The 12669-nt window shown below is 42.3% G+C and overlaps 1 pseudogene; it reads right to left on the bottom strand.

Annotated features, from left to right (window-relative positions):
• Positions 1-7023: 7023 nt before the first annotated feature.
• Positions 7024-7809, bottom strand: LOC123995402 (annotated as a pseudogene).
• Between the last annotated feature and the right edge of the window lie 4860 nt (positions 7810-12669).

The raw sequence follows: 12669 nt of genomic DNA, 5'->3' as shown, positions 1-12669 counted from the left end.
AACACTCAAACTGGACTGTTTTATCTCAATCTCTTCATTCAAAGACTCAATCATGGACACTCTTACTGACAGTTGTGGCTGCTTTGCGTGATGTATTGTTGTCTCTACCTTCTTGTCCTTTGTGCTGTTGTCTGTGCCCAATAATGTTTGTACCATATTTTGTGCTGGTACCATGTTGTTGTTATGTTGTGTTGCTGCCATGCTGTGTTGCTACCATGCTGTGTTGCTGCCATGCTGTGTTATGTTGTGTTGCTACCATGCTGTGTTGCTACCATGCTGTGTTATGTTGTGTTGCTACTATGCTGTGTTGCTGCCATGCTGTGTTGCTGCCATGTTGTGTTGCTACCATGCTGTGTTATGTTGTGTTGCTACCATGCTGTGTTGCTGCCATGCTGTGTTGCTGCCATGCTGTGTTATGTTGTGTTACTACCATGTTGTCTTGCTGCCATGCTGTGTTGCTAAGATGCTGTGTTATGTTGTGTTGCTACCATGCTGTGTTATGTTGTGTTGTTACCATGCTGTGTTGCTGCCATGCTGTGTTGCTTCCATGCTGTGTTATGTTGTGTTGCTACCATGCTGTGTTGCTGCCATGCTGTGTTGCTTCCATGCTGTGTTATGTTGTGTTGCTACCATGCTGTGTTATGTTGTGTTGTTACCATGCTGTGTTGCTGCCATGCTGTGTTGCTACCATGTTGTGTTGCTGCCATGCTGTGTTGCTGCCATGCTGTGTTATGTTGTGTTGCTGCCATGCTGTGTTGCTGCCATGCTGTGTTATGTTGTGTTACTACCATGCTGTGTTGCTACCATGCTGTGTTATGTTGTGTTACTACCATGTTGTGTTGCTGCCATGCTGTGTTGCTAAGATGCTGTGTTATGTTGTGATGCTACCATGCTGTGTTATGTTGTGTTGCTACCATGCTGTGTTATGTTTTGATGCTACCATGCTGTGTTATGTTGTGCTGCTACCATGCTGTGTTGCTGCCATGCTGTGTTATGTTGTGTTGCTGCCATGTTGTGTTGCTACCATGCTGTGTTATGTTGTGTTGCTACCATGTTGTGTTGCTGCCATGCTGTGTTGCTACCATGCTGTGTTATGTTGTGTTGCTACCATGCTGTGTTGCTGCCATGCTGTGTTGCTTCCATGCTGTGTTATGTTGTGTTGCTACCATGCTGTGTTATGTTGTGTTGTTACCATGCTGTGTTGCTGCCATGCTGTGTTATGTTGTGTTACTACCATGTTGTGTTGCTGCCATGCTGTGTTGCTAAGATGCTGTGTTATGTTGTGATGCTACCATGCTGTGTTATGTTGTGTTGCTACCATGCTGTGTTATGTTGTGTTGCTACCATGCTGTGTTGCTGCCATGCTGTGTTGCTGCCATGTTGTGTTGCTACCATGCTGTGTTATGTTGTGTTGCTACCATGCTGTGTTGCTACCATGCTGTGTTGCTACCATGCTGTGTTGCTGCCATGCTGTGTTGCTACCATGCTGTGTTATGTTGTGTTACTACCATGTTGTGTTGCTGCCATGCTGTGTTGCTGCCATGCTGTGTTGCTACCATGCTGTGTTATGTTGTGTTACTACCTTGTTGTGTTGCTGCCATGCTGTGTTGCTAAGATGCTGTGTTATGTTGTGATGCTACCATGCTGTGTTATGTTGTGATGCTACCATGCTGTGTTATGTTGTGTTGCTACCATGCTGTGTTGCTACCATGCTGTGTTATGCTGTGTTGCTACCATGCTGTGTTGCTGCCATGCTGTGTTGCTACCATGCTGTGTTATGTTGTGTTGTTACCATGCTGTGTTGCTACCATGCTGTGTTATGTTGTGTTGTTACCATGCTGTGTTGTTGTCTTAGTTCTCTCTTTGTGTAGTGTTGTATAGTCTTTATTGTTAATCCCAGCCCCCGTCCCCGCAGGAGGCCTTTTGCCTTTTGGTAGGCCGTCATTGTAAATAAGAATTTGTTCTTAACCAACTTGCCTAGTTATAATAAAGATTAAATAAAAAATGACCCACGTCGCATGACACTTTGACAATCTTTTCCATAATCACTCATATAAATGTCTTTGATAATCTGTTAGTGCTATGAATTAAATGGACATTAGTCAGGCTTCACTGAGACAGATATGGAGGATGTGGCCTGAGAATGAAGTGTGAGATCTCCCTCTTTCTCTTTCTCTCCCTCTTTCTCTTTATTTCCCTCATTCTCTTTCTCTTTCTCTCCCTCATTCTCTTTCTCTTTCTCCTTCTCTTTCTCTTCTCTCCCTCATCCTCTTCCTCATTCTCATTCTCTTCCCTCATTCTCATTCCTCATTCTCATTCTCTTTCTCTCCCTCATTCTCTCCCTTTTCTTTCTTTTTCTCTCCCTCTTTTCTTTCTTTCTTTCTCTTCTCTTCTTTCTCTTTCTCTCCATCTTTCTCTTTCTCTTCCTCATTCTCATTCTCTTTCTCATTCTCTTTCTCTCCCTCATTCCCTCATTTCTTTCTCTCTCATTCTCATTCTCTTTCTCTCCCTCATTATTTTTCTTTCTCTCCCTCATTATTATTTTTTTCTCCCTCATTCTCTTTCTCTTTCTCTCTCATTCTCTTTTCTCCTCTTTCTCTTTCTTCTCTTTCTCTCCCTCTTTCTCTTTCTCTCCCTCTTTCTCTTTCCCTCTTTCTCTTTCTCTCCCTCTTTCTCTTTCTCACCCTCATTCTCTTTCTCTTTCTCATTCTCTTTCTCTCCCTCATTCTAATTCTCTTTCTCTTTCTCATTCTCCTTCTCTCCCTCATTCTCATTCTCTTTCTCTTTCTCATTCTCTTTCTCTCCCTCATTCTCTTTCTCTCCCTCATTCTCTTTCTCTTCCTCTCCCTCATTCTCTTTCTCTTTCTCTCCCTCATTCTCTTTCTCTCCCTCTTTCTATTTCTCTCCCTCTTTCTCTTTCTCTCCCTCTTTCTCTTTCCCTCCCTCTTTCTCTTTCTCTCCCTCTTTCTCATTCTCTCCCTCATTCTCTTTCTTGCTCTCCCTCATTCTCTTTCTTCCTCTCCCTCATTCTCTTTCTCTTTCTCTCCCTCATTCTCTTTCTCTCCCTCTTTCTATTTCTCTCCCTCTTTCTCTTTCTCTCCCTCTTTCTCTTTCCCTCCCTCTTTCTCTTTCTCTCCCTCTTTCTCTTTCTCACCCTCATTCTCTTTCTCTTTCTCTTTCTCTCCCTCATTCTCTTTCTCTCCCTCATTCTCTTTCTTGCTCTCCCTCATTCTCTTTCTTTCTCTCCCTCATTCTCTTTCTCTCCCTCATTCTCTTTCTCACCATATAACTCTCTCTCTCTTTCTCTCCGCTGAGGGATCAATGTCCTATTCTGTTTCATTTCTCATCTGTAAAACAAAAGGTCCATAACAATGCCATCGGATTTGGTTCAATGCTTCTTTCTACAACAATTCACAGCCAAAAGCCCTGAATGTCAATGATGCGGGATGATTAAAGGCTTAGAGGACCAGAGGCCTGTGAAACTAACCATTTGATGATAAAAAGGCTTCTATACGTTTATTACTGTATAAGCTAATGTAACAGTATAACTTTAGACCGTCCCCTCGCCCATACCCGGGCGCGAACCAGGGACCATCTGCACACATCAATAACAGTCACCCACGGAGCATCGTTACCCATCACTACACAAAAGCCGCGGCTTTTTGAAACGCTATTTAGCGTTAGTTAGCTTAGTTAGCACCACCGCTAACTACTCACCTCTCCCAAGGATTGAAACACTATTTAGGGCGCACCACCGCTAACTAAGCTAGCCGTTTCACATCCGTTACACTAACCATAGGAGTTAGCTAAAAAGCACAAAAACATCTGGGACCAGGACAAAACCCTGAATGTTCAATGGTCTGGACTGAGTGATGTGTCGTTGTAAAGACGACTGTGAAACTAAACATTTCAGGGGCACAATAAAATAATAAATAAAAAGGCACGTAAGCCTGGGTTTTCAGAACAGTCAGTGTTCTCTAGCCAACTGTTGTCTTGAACAACACAAACTGGACCCAGGCTAAAACACTTCCTCTGTGTCTCTGTAATTTGTGAGTTAGAGGCCCGTGTGAAACTAAACATTTGAGGAGCATCAAAGGAGCCTCGTTAAGCCTGCATGTCCAGTTAGATTGCTGGGTGGTCGTGCATTGTTCTGGTGAAGGAGAATGTGTTCCAGCACTATGCAGTCTGTCACAAACCCTTCAGGAGAGGTTTCCATTGGTTTCCATTGTTAAATACATCACTAAGTGTGTGTGTGTGTGTGTGTGTGTGTGTGTGTGTGTGTGTGTGTGTGTGTGTGTGTGTGTGTGTGTGTGTGTGTGTGTGTGTGTGTGTGTGTGTGTGTGTGTGTGTGTGTGTGTGTGTGTGTGTGTGTGTGTGTGTGTGTGTGTGTGTGTGTGTGTGTGTGTGTTGTTCGGAGTAATTAACAATGCAGTGCTCCTTGAGGGTAAGCAGTTTAATAGAAGGAAGAAACAGAGGTAATAGAAACAGAGGAAATAGAAACAGAGGACATAGAAACAGAGGACATAGAAACAGAGGTAATAGAAACAGAGGTAATAGAAACAGAGTAATAGAAACAGGTAATAGAAACAGAGGTAATAGAAACAGAGGACATAGAAACAGAGGACATAGAATCAGAGGTAATAGAAATAGAGGTAGTAATAAAGATTAAATAAAAAATGACCCACGACACACGACACTTTGACAATCTTTTCCATAATCACTCATATAAATGTCTTTGATAATCTGTTAGTGCTATGAATTAAATGGACATTAGTCAGGCTTCACTGAGACAGATATGGAGGATGTGGCCTGAGAATGAAGTGTGAGATCTCCCTCTTTCTCTCCCTCTTTCTCTCCCTCTTTCTCTTTCTTTCCCGCATTCTATTTCGCTTTCTCTCCCTCATTCTCTTTCTCTCCCTCATTCTCTTTCTCTCCCTCATTCTCTTTCTCTCCATCTTTCTCTTTCTCTCCCTCATTCTCTTTCTCTTTCTCTCCCTCATTCTCTTTCTCTCCATCTTTCTCTTTCTCTCCCTCATTCTCTTTCTCTCCCTCTTTCTCTTTCTCTCCCTCATTCTCTTTCTCTTTCTCTCCCTCATTCATTCTCTTTCTCTCCCTCTTTCTCTTTCTTTTCTCTCCCTCTCTTTCTCTTTCTCTCCCTCATTCTCTTTCTCTCCCTCATTCTCTTTCTCTCCCTCATTCTCTTTCTCTCCCTCCTCATTCTCTTTCTCTCCATCTTCTCTCTCTCCTCATTCCTTTCTCATTCTCTTTCTCTTTCTCTCCCTCATTCTCTTTCTCTCCCTCTTTCTTTCTCTCCCTCTTTCTCTTTCACTCCCTCATTCTCTTTCTCTCCATCTTTCTCTTTCTCTCCCTCATTCTCTTTCTCTTTCTCTCCCTCATTCTCTTTTCATTCTCTCTCTCCATCTTTTCTCTCCCTCTATCTCTTTCTCTCCTCATTCTCTTTCTCTCTCTTTCTCTCCCTCTTTCTCTCCCTCTTTCTCTTTCTCTCCCTCATTCTCTTTGCCTCCCTCATTCTCTTTCTCTTTCTCTCCCTCTTTCTCTTTCTCTCCATTCTCATTCTCTTTCTCTCCCTCATTCTCTTTCTCTCCCTCTCTCTTTTCTCTCTTTCTCTCCCTCATTTCTTTCTCTTTCTCTCCCTCATTCTCTTTCTCTTTCTCTCTCTTTCTCATCCCTCTTTCTTTCTCTTCTCTTCTCCCTCATTCTCTTTCTCTTTCTCTCCCTCATTCTCTTTCTCTCCCTCATTCTCTTTCTCTCCCTCATTCTCTTTCTCTCCCTCATTCTCTTTCTCTCCATCTTTCTCTTTCTCTCCCTCATTCTCTTTCTCTTTCTCTCCCTCATTCTCTTTCTCTCCATCTTTCTCTTTCTCTCCCTCATTCTCTTTCTCTTTCTCTCCCTCATTCTCTTTCTCCCTCTTTCTCTTTCTCTCCCTCATTCTCTTTCTCTTTCTCTCCCTCATTCATTCTCTTTCTCTCCCTCTTTCTCTTTCTCTCCCTCATTATCTTTCTCTCCCTCATTCTCTTTCTCTCCCTCATTCGCTTTCTCTCCCTCATTCTCTTTCTCTCCATCTTTCTCTTTCTCTCCCTCATTCTCTTTCTCTTTCTCTCCCTCATTCTCTTTCTCTCCCTCTTTCTCTCCCTCTTTCTCTTTCACTCCCTCTATCTCTTTCTCTCCCTCATTCTCTTTCTCTCCCTCTTTGCCTCCCTCATTATCTTTCTCTTTCTCTCCCTCTTTCTCTTTCTCTCCCTCATTCTCTTTCTCTTTCTCTCCCTCATTCTCTTTCTCTTTCTCTCCCTCATTCTCTTTCTATTTCTCTCCCGCATTCTCTTTCTCTTTCTCTCCCTCATTCTCTTTCTCTCCCTCATTCTCTTTCTCTCCCTCATTCTCTTTCTCTCCCTCATTCTCTTTCTTTCTCATTCTCATCTTTCTCTCCCTCATTTTCTCTCCATCTTTCTCTTTCTCTCCCTCATTCTCTTTCTCTTTCTCTCCCTCATTCTCTTTCTCTCCATCTTTCTCTTTCTCTCCCTCATTCTCTTTCTCTTTCTCTCCCTCATTCTCTTTCTCTCCCTCTTTCTCTTTCTCTCCCTCATTCTCTTTCTCTTTCTCTCCCTCATTCTCTTTATCTTTCTCTTTCTCTCCCTCATTCTCTTTCTCTTTCTCTCCCTCATTCTCTTTCTCTCCCTCTTTCTCTTTCTCTCCCTCATTCTCTTTCTCTTTCTCTCCCTCATTCATTCTCTTTCTCTCCCTCTTTCTCTTTCTCTTTCTCTCCCTCTTTCTCTCCCTCATTCTCTTTCTCTCCCTCATTCTCTTTCTCTCCCTCATTTCTTTCTTTCTCCCTCATTCTCTTTCTCTCCATCTTTCTCTTTCTCTCCCTCATTCTCTTTCTCTTTCTCTCCCTCATTCTCTTTCTCTCCCTCTTTCTCTCCCTCTTTCTCCCTTTCTCTTTCCCTCATTCTCTTTCTCTCCATCTTTCTCTTTCTCTCCTCATTCTCTTTTCTCTTTCTTTCTTTCTTTCTCTCCCTCATTCTCTTTCTCTCCCTCTTCTCTTTCTCCCTCTCTTTCTCTTTCTCTCCCTCATTCTCTTTCTCTCTCCTCTTTCTCTTTCTCTCCCTCTCTCTCTTTCTCTCCCTCATTCTCTTTCTCTCCCTCATTCTCTTTCTCTCCCTCATTCGCTTTCTCTCCCTCATTCTCTTTCTCTCCATCTTTCTCTTTCTCTCCCTCATTCTCTTTCTCTTTCTCTCCCTCATTCTCTTTCTCTCCCTCTTTCTCTCCCTCTTTCTCTTTCACTCCCTCATTCTCTTTCTCTCCATCTTTCTCTTTCTCTCCCTCATTCTCTTTCTCTTTCTCTCCCTCATTCTCTTTCTCTCCCTCTTTCTTTCTCCCTCTTATCTTTCTCTCCCTCATTCTCTTTCTCTCTCCCTCTTTCTCTCCCTCTTTCTCTTTCACTCCCTCATTCTCTTTCTCTCCATCCTCTTTATCTCCCTCTTTCTCTTTCACTCCCTCATTCTCTTTGCCTCCCTCATTCTCTTTCTCTTTCTCTCCCTCATTCTCTTTCTCTTTCTCTCCCTCATTCTCTTTCTCTCCCTCTTTCTCTCCCTCTTTCTCTTTCACTCCCTCTATCTCTTTCTCTCCCTCATTCTCTTTCTCTCCCTCTTTGCCTCCCTCATTCTCTTTCTCTTTCTCTCCCTCTTTCTCTTTCTCTCCCTCATTCTCTTTCTCTCCCTTATTCTCTTTCTCTCCCTCTTTCTCTTTCTCTCCCTCATTCTCTTTCTCTTTCTCTCCCTCATTCTCTTTCTCTTTCTCTCCCTCATTCTCTTTCTATTTCTCTCCCGCATTCTCTTTCTCTTTCTCTCCCTCTTTCTCTTTCTCTCCCTCATTCTCTTTCTCTTTCTCTCCCTCATTCTCTTTCTCTCCCTCATTCTCTTTCTCTCCCTCATTCTCTTTCTCTCCCTCATTCTCTTTCTCTTTCTCCCTCATTCTCTCTTTTCTCTTTCTCTTTCTTTCTCCCTCATTCTCTTTCTCTCCATCTTTCTCTTTCTCTCCCTCATTCTCTTTCTCTTTCTCTCCCTCATTCTCTTTCTCTCCCTCTTTCTCTTTCTCTCCCTCATTCTCTTTCTCTCCCTCATTCATTCTCTTTCTCTCCCTCTTTCTCTTTCTCTTTCTCTCTCTCTTTCTCTCCCTCATTCTCTTTCTTTCTCTCCCTCATTCTCCCTCATTCTCTTTCTCTCCCTCATTCGCTTTCTCTCCCTCATTCTCTTTCTCTCCATCTTTCTCTTTCTCTCCCTCATTCTCTTTCTCTTTCTCTCCCTCATTCTCTTTCTCTCCCTCTTTCTTTCTCCCTCTTTCTCTTTCACTCCCTCATTCTCTTTCTCTCCATCTTTCTCTTTCTCTCCCTCATTCTCTTTCTCTTTCTCTCCCTCATTCTCTTTCTCTCCCTCTTTCTCTCCCTCTATATCTTTCTCTCCCTCATTCTCTTTCTCTCCCTCTTTCTCTCCCTCTTTCTCTTTCTTTCTCTCCCTCATTCTCTTTCTCTCCTCTTTCTTTATCTCCCTCTTTCTCTTTCACTCCCTCATTCTCTTTGCCTCCCTCATTCTCTTTCTCTTTTCTCTCCCTCATTCTCTTTCTCTTTCTCTCCCTCATTCTCTTTCTCTCCCTCTTTCTCTCCCTCTTTCTTTCTCTCCTCACTCCCTCTATCTCTTTCTCTCCCTCATTCTCTTTCTCTCCCTCTTTGCCTCCCTCATTCTCTTTCTCTTTCTCTCCCTCTTTCTCTTTCTCTCCCTCATTCTCTTTCTCTCCCTCATTCTCTTTCTCTCCCTCTTTCTCTTTCTCTCCCTCATTCTCTTTCTCTTTCTCTCCCTCATTCTCTTTCTCTTTCTCTCCCTCATTCTCTTTCTATTTCTCTCCCGCATTCTCTTTCTCTTTCTCTCCCTCATTCTCTTTCTCTCCCTCATTCTCTTTCTCTCCCTCATTCTCTTTCTCTCCCTCATTCTCTTTCTCTCCCTCTTTCTCTTTCTCTCCCTCATTCTCTTTCTCTTTCTCTCCCTCATTCTCTTTCTCTCCATCTTTCTCTTTCTCTCCCTCATTCTCTTTCTCTTTCTCTCCCTCATTCTCTTTCTCTCCCTCTTTCTCTTTCTCTCCCTCATTCTCTTTCTCTTTCTCTCCCTCATTCATTCTCTCTCTCTCCCTCTTTCTCTTTCTCTTTCTCTCTCTCTTTCTCTCCCTCATTCTCTTTCTCTCCCTCATTCTCTTTCTCTCCCTCATTCGCTTTCTCTCCCTCATTCTCTTTCTCTCCATCTTTCTCTTTCTCTCCCTCATTCTCTTTCTCTTTCTCTCCCTCATTCTCTTTCTCTCCCTCTTTCTCTCCCTCTTTCTCTTTCACTCCCTCATTCTCTTTCTCTCCATCTTTCTCTTTCTCTCCCTCATTCTCTTTCTCTTTCTCTCCCTCATTCTCTTTCTCTCCCTCTTTCTCTCCCTCTATCTCTTTCTCTCCCTCATTCTCTTTCTCTCCCTCTTTCTCTCCCTCTTTCTCTTTCACTCCCTCATTCTCTTTCTCTCCCTCTTTATCTCCCTCTTTCTCTTTCACTCCCTCATTCTCTTTGCCTCCCTCATTCTCTTTCTCTTTCTCTCCCTCTCCCTCATTCTCTTTCTCTCCCTCATTCTCTTTCTCTTTCTCTCCCTCTCCCTCATTCTCTTTCTCTCCCTCATTCTCTTTCTCTCCCTCTTTCTCTTTCTCTCCCTCATTCTCTTTCTCTCCCTCATTCTCTTTCTCTTTCTCTCCCTCATTTTCTTTCTCTTTTTCCCTCATTTCTCTCCCTCATTCTCTTTCTCTTTCTCTCCCTCATTTTCTTTCTATTTCTCTCCCTCATTCTCTTTCTATTTCTCTCCCTCATTCTCTTTCTCTTTCTCTCCCTCATTCTCTTTCTCTCCCTCATTCTCTTTATCTCCCTCATTCTCTTTCTCTTTCTCTCCCTCATTCTCTTTCTCTTTCTCTCCCTCTTTCTCTTTCTCTCCCTCATTCTCTTTCTCTTTCTCTCGTGTGTGTGTGTGTGTGTGTGTGTGTGTGTGTGTGTGTGTGTGTGTGTGTGTGTGTGTGTGTGTGTGTGTGTGTGTGTGTGTGTGTGTGTGTGTGTGTGTGTGTGTGTGTGTGTGTGTGTGTGTGTGTGTGTGTGTTAGCAGTAATTAACAATGCAGTGTTCCTTGAGGGTAAGCAGTTTAATAGAAGGAAAAAACAGGTAATAGAAACAGAGGACATAGAAACAGAGGACATAGAAACAGGGGTAATAGAAACAGAGGTAATAGAAACAGAGGACATAGAAACAGAGGTAATAGAAACAGAGGACATAGAAAAAGAGGACATAGAAACAGAGGACATAGAAACAGAGGTAATAGAAACAGAGGACATAGAAACAGAGGACATAGAAACAGAGGACATAGAAACAGAGGACATAGAAACAGAGGACATAGAAACAGAGGACATAGAAACAGAGACATAGAAACAGAGGTAATAGAAACAGAGGACATAGAAACAGAGGACATAGAAACAGAGGACATAGAAACAGAGGACATAGAAACAGAGGTAATAGAAACAGAGGACATAGAAACAGAGGACATAGAAACAGAGGACATAGAAGCAGAGGACATAGAAACAGAGGTAATAGACAGTCAGACAGAAATGATAACAATACTGTGTTCCTACTGTCCTCAGATAGAAAGGTAGAGCTAGATTTATTTCAGAGAGAGAGGGGTTTTTAAACAATGTTTTTCTATGTTCCATCTTTTCCTCGTGTAAATGTTTCATTTGTCTGACAAGAGATCAATGGTGACTGGGAATGCTATCAAAGTGAACCAGCGTTTCATCCCTCAGGGGTCTAAATATCTTATCAGAAGCAGGATTACATTTTTGATTTTCCTCTCAGTCTCACGTGTCTCGCTGCCAAGCGTCAATTTCTAGATGTGCCAGTACCATAGTGTGTGACTTGATGATGAGCTCTGGGCTCTTGGTCTCCGCCTCTGATGTTAAAATGAACCATTGACCGCAAGAATCCCAAACAAATACAGTATTTGATAAAAAACAGAATAATTTAAAACTTTTATTACATTGGGATATGATCACATATTCCCTTTCTATTTCTGCGTGGGAACACTTGGGAACATATTCCCTAAATTAAAATACCAATGATCTGATTTCCTTATTTTACAGTTTTTGTTGGGCCCAAACAACGATTTTTGTGTATTTTATTTAACCAGTAGGGCAGAGTTCTCCAATAGGACAAGTTGATTTTCACTTAATGATAAGGAATTCCCCTCGACCACACCCACAAATTGGGGGAAAACAGACTCAAGTCGTGGAAAGGGGACATGAGGGAAACCCAACAATATTATGTTTTTCTAAGTAGTGACAACGCTCGGGAGAGGACAATGTTGAAAAGGAATCTTTAGATATTGTTGTACTTTTCTAAAATGTATTTTTGTTATTGACTAAAACAAACAGACGACAAAAACATTTGAAAAAGTTTTCTGTTGTTGTTGCAGTGAGTTTATGGGGTAACCTTGGTGACGACAGGTTGTTTTCCCCACAGGTGTTCTATCTAATACCACCTGGGAAAATAGGGGGCGCCTATTGGGTAATAACAGAGAGGGGGAGGGGACTATTAGAGCACGGTTTCCTCTGTCAGAATCTTTGATACAGCAGATCAAAGCACAGTTTTTTTTGTGTGACACTGGGTTGTTGGATAAAAAGTACCTCAACATTGTGTGGAGGAAAAATAAACAATTTACCACTTAGCAGCTGCTTTTTTTCCGAAGCGAAAGCTTACTACACAGACAAAGTGCAAAGGCCTACATTATTCATATTCCACGATGTTGGGGTCAATTTAATTTCAATTCCAGTCAATTCAGGAAGTACACCACTGAAATTCCAAATCTAATGCTCTTTAATGTTTTTCCATTAGGAAAAAAACGTGGAATTGGAATTAGGTTAACTTTGGAATTGAAATGGAATTGACCCCAACCCTGATGTGATCTCTGCCGGGATTGAAGCTGCATTGTGTGACACTATCGATCCAGCTGAAGGATAAATGCTCATTTCAGAACCACCATCACTTTGCTTGTTCTGTCAAGTCTATAATTAGTCCTTTGTCCCTTTATTTTTTATGTAACTTTTATTTAACTAGGCAAGTTAGTTAAGAACAAATTCTTATTTACAATTTCGGCCTCCCCCGGCCAAACTACTAACTGGGCCAATTGTGCTCCGCCCTATGGGACTCCCAATCACAGCCGGTTGTGATACGGCCTGGAATTGAACCAGGGTCTGTAGTGACGCCTCTATCACTGAGATGCAGTGTCTGAGATGCAGCGGCACTTTTGAAAAATGTGTGTATAGACTGACCAGGATCCAGGGCTGACCAGGATCCAGTTGTTAACAGACATCAGACACATTGGCTGCATTGAAACAGACAGCCCAATTATGATTAGTCAAAATACCACTAATTGGTCTTTTGACCAATCAGATCAGCTCTGAAAAAAATCTAATGTGAAAAGATCTGATGTGATTGGACAAAAGATAAATTAGTGGGAAAAAGATTAGAATTGGACTGCCTCTGTCTATATACAGCCAGAGAGAGAGATTGTCAGTGTTCGGTGGACATGTATCTA

Source organism: Oncorhynchus gorbuscha, linkage group LG01, assembly GCF_021184085.1.
Source record: "Oncorhynchus gorbuscha isolate QuinsamMale2020 ecotype Even-year linkage group LG01, OgorEven_v1.0, whole genome shotgun sequence".
Taxonomy (NCBI): Eukaryota; Metazoa; Chordata; class Actinopteri; order Salmoniformes; family Salmonidae; genus Oncorhynchus; species Oncorhynchus gorbuscha.
This window is presented reverse-complemented; position numbering and strand designations above follow the sequence as displayed.